This window comes from Macrotis lagotis, chromosome 1 (genome assembly GCF_037893015.1).
Source record: "Macrotis lagotis isolate mMagLag1 chromosome 1, bilby.v1.9.chrom.fasta, whole genome shotgun sequence".
NCBI classification, from domain to species: Eukaryota; Metazoa; Chordata; class Mammalia; order Peramelemorphia; family Peramelidae; genus Macrotis; species Macrotis lagotis.
The window spans coordinates 520,342,686-520,355,808 of NC_133658.1; positions in this window are offsets into that span (position 1 = coordinate 520,342,686).

Here is a 13,123-nt window from a genome sequence, read left to right on the forward strand (position 1 = left end):
GCTTGGCTTTTGATTCTAAATCCTGTCACACAAAATATACTCTCTGTCTAGTCTTGATCAACAACAATTTCTGAAAATTGTCGATGGGTTTTTTCAACAAATGAAAAAGTGGAAATTTAACAGAGTCATTTGGATCCTTGCTTCATACAATCTGGAAGTAGAACTCAAGTTATGGAAATTGCTGAGACATAACTTCCTTCCACCTGGCATGAATCCTAGTGTATCTTCCATTGTAAGGTTTTTTTTTCCCTTTATCTATAATCATATAAAATGAGATTTAAGGCAAAGTGGGAAAACAACAATTAGAGCTGAGTTTCTTCTCTCTCTCTACAATGAAAAAAAGGAACTGTGGAGGAAGGTCAGGGAAGAGGAGAGAGAGGCCAGTTACACATAAATCTTGTTAAGAAAACCCCACTCTGGAAATCCTAGGTGTTGGATCATTTGGATCTTTTCTTATGCTTTTTTATCTCCTCCACTTAGGTTTTTAATTCCTTGACATTAAGGATTGTTTAATTTTTTTTTCTCTATAAAGCAACTACCTTGGACAGTGCTTAGAACATGGTAGACACTTTATAAAGCTTACTGATGAATCTTCTGCCCTCAAACTTTATAAGGAGGACATAGAAAATGCCTTTGCCACTTACTACTTGTGTGGATATGAACAAATTGCTTTCCCCTTCTGGGCCTTAGTTTCTTCAACTGCAAAATGAAGGTGATGAACTAGATGGCTCCAAAGGTTCATTTCCTCTTTGAATCTCTGAATCACCTCTGTGGTGGTGGTGATGGAAAAACAACAGTCATATAGACATTGGAACAAAGCAGGGTTTGGAAGTGAAGAAGGAGGGTCCTAGGAGTATACAAGGTAAGATTCAGTATTAAAGTAAGCTTCCACAAAAGATTTGAGGAGGTATGGGGATAGGAAATCTGGAAAGCAGAAGAATCTAAAAGTTCCACTAAGTGCAGAGATCAAGAAGTTCTGAAGGAAACATTTTATTTATGGTTTATTATTATTGTTAGAATCTAGTTTTATGTGGTGAGAAATTGTCTAACCCAAAAGCTTAGTGTAAAGGTCAGGTTGACCCTAGAGATGTTCCAGAGAAACTAAATGGTTGTAAGAAAATGCTTAGATCACAACCAGAGCTTGTTTTGGGTCCTCTCAGGCCTCATTTTAAAATCCACTCAAAACTTATGTTTTGGCTTCCCCAAATTTGAATGTTCATACTTACTGTCTGATATACCTCTCCAACTGCCCTTCTCTGAAGAACTACATAATGCCTATAGTCAGCCAATCAGATAAATGTCTTTATGCCCTTTTCTGAATTGTATATAATGTAACTTCACAATAACTTAGGAGGGAGCCATATCTTCCAGCTCTCTCCTTTGTCAAATGACCTAATAATTTTCCTTCTAAAACTATTTCGGATTTTGGGGTTAGTTCTCACAACTAACAGAATTTTCAGGAATTAACAGGAACTCTACATGCATTCTATATCTAATGACACACACTCTTCTTAATATATTAGGGGATTGATTGCTCATGTGAAAGGATTCTGGGAGGTATGATGGAATATAGTAAAAGTGCCTTAAAGTCACTTTGGAGCTTATAGAGACATCCTACAACTGATTTCAATCTACTAAATGGTGCACAGTCTTTATGACTGTGGTTCTGTAATTGCAACTGGAGGTTTCTTCAAAAATCTTTAGTCAGCTTAATCACCTGGCTCTCTCTCTAGATCTCTCTCTCACTCAGTCTCTGTTTCTGTGTCTCTGTCTCTCTCTCTCTGTGTCTCTGTCTCTGTCTCTGTCTCTCTCTCTCTCTCTCTCTCTCTCTCTCTCTCTCTCTCTCTCTCTTTCTCTCTCTCTCCTTGTGCAGATATGAACAAATTGCTTTCCCCTTCTGGGCCTTAGTTTCTTCAACCCACAAATTGAAGGTGATGGACTAGATGGCCCCCAAAGGTCCCTTTCCTCTTTGAATTTCTGAATCATCTCTGTGGTGGTGGTGGTGATGGAAAAATGACAGTCTGTAAGACAGTGCTTTGTCCCTATCCCTCCAAAGTCAGGTGAATGAGCCTAGAGAAACCCAGGAGTCTGGGGGTCTGAAGAGCCAGGAAATCGAGTATATGTTTGTTTTTTGCAGGCATCAATGTAAGCAGCAGCTAAGACAAGAATCCATCTCAGAAACATCAAGATGTGAACCAGTATTATATAGAAATTATGCTAACTCTGAAACAAAGGTGGCATAGAAGAGTGTATCCCCATGCAGTCGGGAAGAAATCTTTTTACTTTTGTTCTATCTTCAAAATGAATGTTTCTTTGTAAAAGATAATTGATGTGGCACAGCTAGGTGGTGCAGTGAATAGAGCAACAGCCCTGGAGTCAGGAGAACCTGAGTTCAAGTCCAACATCAGACACTTAATAATTGCCTAACTGTGTGACCTTGGGAAAATCACTTAATCCCCATGTCTTAAATAAATAAAATTATAAAAAAAGATAATTGATGCTCATTAAAATTGAAATGGGGCACTAGTCACTATTGATTTATAGATGATGACAGCTGATAGCATTAGTGAAAGACACCCCAACTCTTCAGGGTGAACACCTAGAGCCCTGATGCATAGCAGTCTGACTCTGGGAGTACTGGGAGTAAGCCCAAGGCATTTTCCTACACTAAAAATGTAAAAAAAATCAAAAAGAAAAAACCTCATCCATAAGAGTGCTTTGTTATTTGCTGTTTCTAATAGAATTTGCTGATATATGATTCTGAACACATGATTTCCATACCTTGGATAGGTTATTTAGTCACATTCCTTTCCCAAACCTGCTGGTATTATGCAGATTATGCAAAAACTATGGTCAGAAAATAACTTTGGTAGATTCATCAAGGAACTCAAATAAAATTATGCAAAACTGTCCAGGAATAAAAAATTAAAAATCAAATAGGGTTTTGTTTATGCAAATTGTAAATATCTGTGCAGATAAATTATATGTAATTATGCAAAAAAATTTATGTTACTCTCAAATATCAAGACCTAGGCTATGACACATTTTATTAAATCAAGTTGATTGAACTATTTTCTGAAAGTTGATCATATTGAAGTTTGCCTTTATCCCCTGTACCTTAACACAGTATGTGATACTCATTGTTCCTGAGCCTCAGTGTGCTTAATATTCAATGCTTAATAAATATAATGGATTGAATTCTGTTAAGATTCTTCAAGATATAATCAAAGGAGAAGATACAGATGGAGCCTATATCACATTAATGTGAAAGACCTTTCTTTTGGTTAAAAATAATGCATTTTAGGGGCAGCTAGGTGGCGCAGTGGACAGAGCACCAGTCCTGGAGTCAGGAGCACTTGAGTTCAAATCTGATCTCAGCCACTTAATAATTACCTAGCTGTGTGGCCTTGGGTAAGCTACTTAACCCCACTGCCTTGCAAAAATAATAATAATAATAATCATAATGCATTTTACTGAAAAATTTAGGAGCAACATACATTTGCCAATTTGGATAGAAGATCAGATTTGGAATCAGAATACTTGGATTTGAATTCCAATTCTGAAACCCATGGACTCTGGACAAATCATTTAAGCATTGTTACTCTCAATTTAGTCATCTATAAAATGAGAGTATTAGACTAGAAGATTTCAAAAGTAATACTAATTCTAAATCTATGATTCTATGGCCTTATTCCCTTTAGTTCAATTCAATAATTTATTAATATTTATCTGCTATGTGCCAGCCACTGTAATAGATTCTGATGATAGAAAATCAGTAATGAAAATAACATTATATTGTTCCCAATTAAAAGTAATTAAGTAAAAAAAGGAGCTCAATACAGTGACAATTGGTCTTTAAGAAAATCTTCATGGCAATGTGACTGTCAAAAGGCTAGCTATTGGGGGCAGAGCCAAGATGGCCACAAGAAGGGATGGAGTCTTAGGAGCTCTCTGATAAAATTCATCAGCTAAGGACTCTAACTAAACTTTCGAGAGACAGAACCCACAAAGGGACCCAGTGAGGCAGTTCTCCTACTCAAGGTAACCTGGAAAAGAGCAGAAAGGCTCTGCTCCCCAGGGTTGGAGGGGTGGCACGCCAGAGGGGTGGCCCACCAGAGCCAAAGAACCTCAGCCTCCCGGAGGCAGCCCCAGGGCTCTGGGGGTCTCAGCTCACAGCAGCAGGGGAGTCTCCTGAGCTGCACCCCGAGGAGCACCGGGCACAAAGTGGGGGAACAGCGGGGGACCCCTGCCAGGGTGAGCACGTGGAGCCCAGCCCTCAGGGCACAAAGCAAGCAGCATGGTCTTTCCCCAGCCCTGATCCAGGAAACAGAAGCAGGCAGAGCTGGTAAGCAGGAGCCCCCAGGGCATGAGCCCATTGAGCTGAGGGAGGGGAGTGAAGAGAGACTGCCTAGCTCTGTCCTCTGCCCCTGAAACAGGACTCTGGGGCTCTGACCACATTCAGATCCTGACCACAGTCTAGGCCCCCCCCCATAGAACAGCAGCCCCTCCCCACATCAGCCCCTTGGAAGAGGGGGGGGCGCTTATGGTCATTCACAGACCAGGAGGGAGGACAGAGCCTCAAACACTGAGACCCTTGTGGGAGTGTCCCAAAAGCTCAAGAAACACCCCAAACCAGGCCCAGGCTGGGAAAATGAGCAAGCAGAGAAACAAAAAGAAGGCTATTGAGAAATATTTTGCAAATGAGCCCAAGAAGGACCAAAATACTCAGTCTGAAGATGAGGAAGAACAAGCTCCTGCATCTAAAGACTCCAAGAAAAACAGAAATTGGGCTCAGGCTATGACAGAGATCAAAAAAGACTTTGAAAATCAAATGAGGGAGTTGGAAGAAAAAACTGGGAAAAGAAAGGAGAGAGATGCAGGAAAAACATGAAAATGAAGTCAGCAGCTTAGTCAAGGAAATCCAAAAAAATGCTGAAGAAAATAGCATCCTAAAAACCAGCTTAGGTCAAATGGATAAAACAGTTCAAAAAGTTATTGAGGAGAAGAATGCTTTAAAAAGCAAAATTGGCCAGATGGAAAAAGAGATAAGAAAACTCTCTGAGGAGAACAAATCCTTCAGACAAAGAATAGAATTCAGGCAGATTGATGAATTTACCAGAAATCAGGAATCAATACTTCAAAACCAACAAAATGAAAAATTAGAAGAAAATGTGAAATATCTCATTGAAAAAACAACTGATATGGAAAACAGACTTAGGAAAGATAATTTGAAAATTATTGGAATACCTGAAAGTCATGATCAGGAAAAGAGCCTTGACATCATTTTCAAAGAATTACTACAGGAAAATTGCCCTGATATTCTAGAGGCAGAGGGCAAGATAGAAATGGAGAGAATCCACCGATCCCCCTGAGAAAGAGATCCCAAAAAACCAACCCCCAGGAATGTTATAACCAAGTTCCAGAACTCCCAAGTCAAAGAGAAAATATTACAAGCAGCCAGAAGGACACAGTTCAAATATTGTGGAGCTGCAGTCAGGATCACACAGGACTTAGCAGCAACTACATTGGAAGCTCGTAGGGCTTGGAATACAATATACCGCAAGGCAAGAGAGTTTAGAATGCAGCCAAGAATGAACTACCCAGCAAGGCTGAATGTCCTCTTCCAGGGGAAAAGATGGACTTTCAATGAACCAGGGGAATTTCAAAGGTTCCTTTTGGAATGGTCAGAGCTGAACAGAAGGTTTGATCTTCAGATGCAGGACTCAGGAATAATCTTTACAACAATTTGATGGATGATGGGACTTTTCCTTTCCTGGGCTGAACACAATGTTAAATTCTTTCAGCAAAACAGAAACTCTAAGTCTGGGACCTTTAGAACTTTTCCAGGTTTGCTTCCTTAGTGGACTCTTAGGATATGTTATGATATTTTAGCAAAAGTTGCCAAAGATTATTAAGAGTGTTGAATACAAAATCAAGTAATAAGAATTTTATTGAGTAACTGGTATGATTGAAAATATTATTATTATTATTATTAATAGATCAATGATAGCATTATCAGAATTTAATCTCAAAAAGTATATAGAAATATTATAAAATAATATATAGAAAGAAATGAAACAGACTATTAATATTTTCATTTTATACTACATAAATCCATCCCATTTTTCTCTATGATATCCACAGTGCACTGAAACACAGACCCCTTACTTCCCAACTTTCATCTCTGACTCTGGAAATAGCAATTAAAGTAATATTATTACCAATGCTTCTGGAAAGGTCATTAAATAATTTCCTTTCCCTTCTCTGTGCAAAGTTCTGAGTACAAAATAGTTAGGAGGAACTTGAAGTAGCCTCTGATGCTTGGCAGACCCCAACAGAACTCAATCAAATCAAATTGAAGTATTGGAGTGTCTTCAGTGCATATCTTTGCTGAACATCCTTTTTGTGCTATGGCTAAGTAAATCTTTTGTTGACTATTGAATGATCTGTGAATCACTTATTTTGTTCTAGTATTGAATCCAAACTAGCAATGACCTTGTCTGAGACAGAACCAGCACATAGCAAAGTACTTAATAAATTTTTTCTGAATTAAATTTTAAAAAGGCTAGCTATTAAGTATTAATTTAATTTAACAGAAATTTTTTGAACTTCTACTAAATGCAAAAAGACATGTAAGTGTACAGTCTAGTAGGAGGATATGACATAGGACCCAAAATTTACAGTCCAGTGGAAAAATGCAATACATATGTATCTTAGGCAGAGTGTAGACCAGTAGCATCAAATTCAAATAGAAAGGAGAGGGTCATTGTATGCAGGGATCCTTGCAGCAGCATTTTGACTTAGAAAACAACATTTAAACATTGTATTTTTATTTTATTTTTTAAATAATGTAACTAATTTAAACGTTTTAAAAATAATTCTCAATTATATCTTAATCTGGCTCCTGTAGTACTCAACACAATATTTCCCATGAATAGCATGTATGACTTGTCTGGTGTAGACTCCTACTTTCATTCTCTGCATTGGATTACCTGCCTAACCTTCCCTCATGCCGACAGGTCCCAAAGAGGGATATGCTACAATGACACAATTTGAAACTCTCAGAGTTTTAGGAAGTGACTCTGATATGGAAGGATACAATTTTTTACTTATGTCAAATCCTGAAAATAGTGCCATAGAGGTTATACAATCACTGTTAACTCTGAAAATGCCAAAAAGCTCACAGAGCTTACCATAACTGTTAACTCTGAAATTTAAAATGAAATAAAAATTTTAAAAGAGAGCTAACAGTGGTTATAAGCACACAAAAAAAAGAACTTTATGCTATTGGAGGAGGGAAACAAGATATGCTGGGGCGGGGATGGAGGAAGGGGTGGGGTGGGGAGTTGGGCAGGGATAGGATTTCCTTTAGGAGAAGTCTCAAGGCAGCAAGGTTAAATCTCAGAAAAAAAACAGGTGATGAGGGTTAACAACAACAATGAGGCAAGTTTATATAGTGAAAAAAAAATGTCTATTCGTAGCATGTGGTTCCTGAGCTCAGTAAGCACTTGAGCCAGTTCTCTGATGCAACAGATTTCATCCAGAGGGTGACTTCAACTATTGTTATATCAAGCTCAGGACACAACTGGCTGCTCTGGAATATATTGTAATATAATTGTAAAAAGAGAGGAGGGAAAAGGGAGGATTGGTTTTGGTATGGGGATTCTGACATTTGTCACTATATGCAATAAAGTCATTATAGTTTTATTTGCATAAAATTAACCATTAAACCATTACGCCATTAAATATATAACATTTATTTAATGGCATGGCAAAATGAAAAGGCAAGAATAATCATGCATAACTCAGAAGGAAAAATCAGAAATAATTGTAACTTTTATGCAACATAAGGCAAACAAGGGCAGCTAGGTGGCGCAGTAGATAGAGCATCAGTCCTGGAGTCAGGAGGACCTGAGTTCAAATCTAATCTCAAACACTTAATAATTACCTAGCTGCATGGCTTTGGGCAAGCCACTTAACCCCAATGCCTTGCAAAAAAAAATACATAAGCAAACATAGTAATAATGAAAATACCCTTTCTAAACATATAGTTTCCATATTCTTCAACATCAATGCATGTGGTGTTGATGGGGAAAATAAAAACATGCTTGGAGAAACCTAAAAAAAATGAGTAGAGGAAATATATGGGTCTATGTCTTCTCACAAGTGGATTACAGACCTTGGTATCACTGATCCCTTCAGGAATAATCTCTGCAACTTGAATTCTCTTCTCTGCTGGCTGTTCACTTTCTGGTCCTTACCGCTTTCCTGCTCAGTAAATATAATCCTATTTTTCTATTCAGCAGATGAAGTAGTGATGCTCTTCTCACACACAGCCGCCATTCAGTGACAAGCAGTTCATTTAAAGCCAGAGAACTTCAAAAATGTGCTTTGTGCAAATAGTTATAAAATTCTTCTTACATTAAAGCATAGCTCACAGCAAGACAAATGTAAAACTTGCCTCTCTCCTATTTTTTCTTACCTTCCAAATAGGAAAAAAGTAGCAGAGGACAACACAAGCACCCCCGAGAGATTTTCCCTATCTAGCTCTATAGATGGCACTAGAGAGCAATGAGTTCTGATAACTTCCTTGGCAGCAATATTTCAGACCGGCATTAAGCAAAATTAGCCTTTCTCTGGACAATCAGAAAAGCAATTTTTTCTACCAATCAGAAAGCTCTTAACAAAAAAGCTGAAAAGTCAGTTGTCTCAATTGGAAACCTATTTTGCCAACTCTTCCTGGTCTCTTTGACTCGCCTTTTGCTCAATTTATTCTACTACTTATTTTTCTATCTCCTCTTATAGTTGCTTCCCAGACTTTCTTTTCTGACTTCTTAAATTTCCCCACGTCTCAGATTAGAGTCTTCTGATGGTCAATAACTTATATTTACTTTATGAGGTTAAACTTAAGTATGATTGTCAAATATAAATCCAATAATCCTCATATAATTTCCCCATAGTCCCCAAAGTTATTTGATATATTTATTTGATGAAATCTCATCTTCATGCTGTTAACTCAGCTTTGGACACTTAATACCTTCTCAACTCCCTCAGCCTCCTCTCTCCTGATTGGAGGGCTGGAGGGTAGAGATGGAGGACTAAGTTTCCAAGATTTTCCTTCAAAGAGGGCAGGGATATGAACTTTCCAATTAGTTCTCCATTTTCCACCTGCACTCCTACTTGATTTGTACAGTACCAGGCAACCCCTGGCAGCTCCTCTGCCCCAATCCCAATTTTATTTTGTGTATTATCTTTTATCATTATGTTGTAAGCTTACTGGAGCAGGAGCTGTCTTTCTTTTTCTTATTTATATTCCAAGCAGTTAGCATAGTAGGTGTTTCATAAATGTTTATTGCATTGTATTGTTTATTGACTTGAGGAAAAAAGGAAGAATCAGGGAAGGATTCAAGAAAAAAGTACATTAATTGACTTAAACTATAAAGAATAGAAAGGATTTCAAAAGACTATGTTAACCATATCATATCCATATACCATATTTCCCCATATAAGATACACCTTAATTTCTGGACCTGAAATTTGAAAAAAAAATGTATTACAGAAGGTTATTGAACTCAAGTTTATTTATCATAAAATTCATATGACTCCTCATCACTGTCTAAACTCCCATCCATTACATTGTCCTCATCTGTGTTTGATGATGAATCACTGTCTCAGGAGAGGCTCTGACAGTTCTCTTGCCTGTGCTCTGGTCTGTGGTTGATCACCAGCACTCCCTGGGCAAGTCTGGTGTGTGAATGCATGCTTAGTCCACTCTGTTTCATGAACCTGAAGCACTAATTGTGTCCTCAAATCAGTCACTTCTTTTTCAACAATTCTTCTTGCCTCATGCTGAACCATCTTTGTGGACACAGGAATTCCAGTGACCCTTTGCTCCTCAATCCATCACTTCAATTCTCTCTCTCTCTGTAAGACCCTGAATGTCGAAACCTATGAACTTTTGCCTAAATTCTGCTCCTAAGTCTCTGCCTGGTCAGCTCTCTAAGTTTCTGCCTGGTCAGCTCTCGGACCATGCAATGGGGGGGGGCTTCCCCTAGGACCTGCATCCAATAAGAACACCCCACATCATCGCAAGACAACCAGCAGATGCTTGGAAATCCCCTACTGAACCATATATAAGGACTCTCCTCACTTTACTTGGGGTTCCAGGATCCTAGCCCTGTCCTAGGATGGAACCCTAGCTCGAGCTAGTTTAATAAACCCTTGCTATTGCATCTCCATCATGTCGAGTGCCTCTGTTCAGAGATTGGGGATTTTCTTGGACCCTAACATCTCTAAATCAGGCCAATTGGCTGACTTACCCTTCATGGCCTTCTTCTGCCCTGGCATTTTCAATTACATTTCTTCTTCCCTGTAGCCAGTCTGGGATTGTTTTCTCAGTTGGAGGAGGATCATACTGACATTTAGCAGCATGATTTTCATTCACTTTTGCAAACTGGATCACTTTGAACTCCAATCCAACACTGTACAAAGATCTTTTCTGAGCCATTTCTGGGCAGAACATGGTAAAATGTCACCTAATATCCCAGTAACAAATATAAAACAAGGAGCGCAAAGACAACAACCCTGAAAAAGTGGGAAATGCAAGTAAAAAAATCTACAACCATTGTATAAGACCCTCCCAGTTTTTAGACTCCAAATTTTTTGAAAAAGAGTACATCTTATACATGGGAAAATAAGGTGTGTGTGTGTGTGTGTGTGTGTGTGTGTGTGTGTGTGTGTGTGTGTGGTTAGTTAAATCCAGAGCATGGTATTTTATTCTGAGAGCCAGAAAAGGAATAGCATTGGCCAACTGGAGCAGTTCCAAAAGAGAGTAATGAGGATAGTTGAGATGATGCTGTCTTAGCAAGAGTTAAAGAAAATGGGGTGCTAGCATTAGGAACATAAGTCTTAGTGTGCTTACAATAATTTTTTAAAAATATGCAGGGGTGCTAGGTGAAGCAATGGATAGAGCACCAACCCTGGAGTCAGGAGTACCTGGGTTCAAATCTGGTCTCAGACACTTAATAATTGCCTAGCTGTATGACCTTGGGCAAGCCACTTAACCCCATTTGCCTTGCAAAAACCTAAAAAAAAATTGTAAAGAAAGCTTATGTTATGTGGAAGACAGTATCTGCATGATACCAGAAAGCAAGACTGAGTTAAAGTAACTTCTGAAGTGAAATTTGCTAAACCATTTAGGGTTTTGGGGAAAGGGGAAATTTGAGGAGTTGAATAGAATAACAAGTTTGATAGGGACTAAAGAAGTCATCTCGCTGAACTTCACACTTTATAGAAGAGGAAAAGAAGATCCAAAGGAATAAAGTTCAATGCCTGAAAACTTGAACTCAGACCCAGATCAATCAATAAATATTGATTAACTGACTACTGTATGCCTGGCCTCTGTTTTATAGCCCAAAGCATTTTCCACTACACTACAGCTGTCTCTTATGATTTTTGTTTCATTTCAATTGGGGAAAGAGGAAACCTAAGATGTTTATTCATAGGCACAGTTTTATGGATAAAACATGAATTTTAAAGCTCAGGAGAGGAAGAAAAATAAGTTTTCTTGTGTCATGCAAGGAATGCCTTTTAGTGTCAGAAAACATTATCTACACTAGATATGCTTTGGGTTGTCCCAAACTGAGCACATAAATTATTTAGGATGAATAAATATAGCACAATGATTTATACCAGCTTTCACAAATAGATGTATTTTATTCAATATAAATTGAGGATGTTACATTCTTTAAGAGATTGCTTTTGTGCATATTTTAATTATTTAACTTCTGGAACAATTGAAATCTGTGTGAAACTGGACATTTATGTGTCCTAGGAATTTTGAATATATTTCTGGTAAATCATTTTATTTCTTTATTGTGTATGTATGTCTTTTATCCCTATTAGATTTTAAGTACCTATAGGGTAAGAGTCATCTCTTTTGTTTTTTGACTTTCCCATAATGCTTCTCAATCAATTTTGTAATAATTAATTAACTGACACAACAGAAGAATGTATCCCTTCCTCCATCCAAGTCTCCCTGTCCTTTTCTTTTAATTCCTTTTATTCACCCTCACTCTCCTGTTTCCTTCCTCAAGCATTTCTTAAGCATCTGGAATCCATGAAATCCATGCACTTAGGTTTGTTTTTTATAATCAATCAGTCAATAAACATTTATTAAGTCCCAGCATTGTGCTAAGAGCTATTTTATAGAAAACGTGATATCTGTACTGCAATATATTTGGTTTCCTTTATAATCCTTTTTTTTATACATTTAAAAATATTATTCTGCATTGGGGTCCAAAGATTTCATCAGTTTGCTGGAAGGGTAAACAACATGAGTTTAAGAATATCTGACCTGGGGGCGGAGCCAAGGTGGCGACATGAAGGGATGGAGTCTTAGGAGCTCTCTGATAAAAACTCATAAATTAAGGACTTTAACTAAACTTTCAAGAGACAGAACCCACAAAGGGACTCAGTGAGGCAGTTCTCCTACTCAAGGTAACCTGGAAAAGAGCAGAAAGGCTCTGCTCCCCAGGGTCAGAGGGGCGGCACGCCAGAGGGGTGGCCCGCCAGAGCCAAAGAACTTCAGCTTCCCAGAGGCAGCCCTAGGGCGCTGGGAGCCGCAGCTCACAGCAGCAGGGGAGTCTCCTGAGCTGCACCCCAGGGAGCACCGGGCACAAAGTGGGGGAACAGCGGGGACCTCTGCCAGAGTGAGCACGTGGAGCCCAGCGCTCAGGGCACACAGCAAGCAGCTTGGTCTTTCTGCAGCCTAGACCCGGAAACAGAAGCAGGCAGAGCTGGTAAGCAGGAGCCCCCAGGGCATGAGTCCACTGAGCTGAGGGAGGGGAGTGAAGAGAGAGAAACTGCCAAGCTCTGTCCTCTGGCCCTGGAACAGGACTCTGGGGCTCTGACCACATTCAGATCCTGATCCCAGTCTAGGCCCCCCCCCCCATAGAACAACAGCCCCCCCCCACCTTGGCTCCATGGCAGAGGGGGGTGCTTATGTTCATTCACAGACCAGGAGGGAGGACAGAATGTCACACACTGAGACCCTTGTGGGAGTGTCCCAAAAGCTCAGGAAGTACCCCAAAAAACAGGCTTAGGCTGGGAAAATGAACAAGCA